Genomic DNA, 1,819 nt, shown 5'->3' on the forward strand with positions numbered 1-1,819 from the left:
ATGTGGAGATGAGACCAAAATATTTCGTGGCGTTTAATTCATATTGTTATTATTATGAATGCTTAAAAATCTGAACCAGAAATGGCACAGACACAAAGGAGCCCATTGTTAATACTGATCTCGTCCCGCTCCATGATTCAATATCATCATGGCTGACACAACAATTTTGTGTCTTTTTCCAGCTTATACACATCATCGTGTTGCCTACTGACTAACAGATGTTTATTGATCTTTATCATAAATAGACATCGAAAATTTAAACTTGTGAGAGGAAAATGTTCCGTTTCAAGACAGTTGAGTTTCTGCACGACTACTGTTGGTTTTGCAGATGAGCAGCCAAGTCTGCTCTGACCACCTTCCAAACCATAAACCAAAATTCGACTCTGATGGGACTCGAACCCACAACCTTTGAATTGCAACCTGAGTAGTGACATAGAAGTCCAACGCGCTATCCATTGCACCACAGAGCCGCGCCTGCAATGGCGTTTTAGCAGACAAATTTGTCTTTGACCCATTGCGTTCAGGACACCCATCTCGCGTCTGTCTGTCCTGGTCACTCTTTCCAGTATCTGTTCCTTATCCACGTGTGCTCTGGCTCTTCAAGTGTTCGGCTACAGACTGCTGGAACGTTCTCATGACACGTAGCTTTACCACATGCTCAGATAATGATTTCCAGATAAGCAACACTCGACTGGTGAAAGCATTCTTGCAAATTCTCCTCAAAACATCTTGTCTCCTGTATTTCATTTATGTCACTCCATTCCTTTCAATAACAGGCTGATCCCTCTCATACATATCTATCCTCTTCATAAAATGTGCACGTTAATCGGTTACTCAAAGAGCTTTCTCTGCTCTTCGATAAACATCCCCCAACCTAGCTCGTCTAGCTTCACAATGAAAATAGTCCAGCCCTTGCCATTCCTGTCATCTCCTCTGAATATCTCATCCTGCAATCAGAAGCTTCCAGCAGTCTGGCGATTACAACAGACAAGCAAAGTTCCCTGATGTAAAGCCAAAAGGTCAGAACAAAGTCAGCATCTCGTGTCCATATCTCGTGAGAAAGGAAAGTTAACGTTTCGAGTCCAATGATCTGTCTTCAGAACTGATGAGATGGAAGGGTGGGTGAAGAATGTGGAAGAGGTCGGACGGGTTCTAAAATGAATGAACTCGATGTTGGGTCCTAACGTTTGCATGTCTGTAGAAAATGAGTTGCAGGTCTTCCAGCTTGTGTTATTCCTTGAAGGAGCACTGCAGCAAACCAGAGACCGGAATCGTGGCCTGGGAACACAGTGTCTCGATTAAAGTTGGGCTGGAATTGTACAGTAGTTCAGGCAGCATCCGAGGAGCAGTAAAATCGACGTTTCGGGCAACAGTCCTTCATCAGGAATACAGGTAAAGAGCCAGAAGGGTGGGAAAACAGTGTAATGTTGAAGTTACAGGAGGCTGGAAGATCGGGATAGCTTTTGTTGATTCTGGAAAGAACGTAAGTGATCTCAATTTTGTCACTGACTCTGTTTTCCTCTCTCCATTGCAGAGAGATCACATTCTGAGCAGGAAATACAGTTGCCTCTATTAAATGAAGTGCAGACAAATCTCTGGAAGATGTGACTGGAAGCTTCCACAGTGAGGAGAGACATCAGAAACCAGCAGGAAATGTAGCTTACTACATAGAACGTTACAATGCAGTGCAGGCCCTTCGGCCCTCGCTGTTGCAGCGACCTGTAAAAATAATGTGATGTCCATTGTAATGGAAAATTAGCATTTATTTCGAAACCAATAAAAGCACAGGGAAACAAAGAAGTAAGAACCTGACTTTGCA

At 43.3% G+C, this 1,819-nt stretch overlaps 1 non-coding gene across 1 annotated transcript; it reads right to left on the reverse strand.

The window, feature by feature from the left end:
• Nucleotides 1-378: 378 nt before the first annotated feature.
• Nucleotides 379-470, reverse strand: trnar-ucu (transfer RNA arginine (anticodon UCU)). Its single transcript is given in 2 exon segments — nucleotides 379-414; nucleotides 434-470. It is a non-coding gene; the product is annotated as a tRNA-Arg (tRNA).
• Nucleotides 471-1,819: the final 1,349 nt, after the last annotated feature.

This window comes from Hemiscyllium ocellatum, chromosome 21 (assembly GCF_020745735.1).
Source record: "Hemiscyllium ocellatum isolate sHemOce1 chromosome 21, sHemOce1.pat.X.cur, whole genome shotgun sequence".
In the NCBI taxonomy this organism is placed as follows: domain Eukaryota; kingdom Metazoa; phylum Chordata; class Chondrichthyes; order Orectolobiformes; family Hemiscylliidae; genus Hemiscyllium; species Hemiscyllium ocellatum.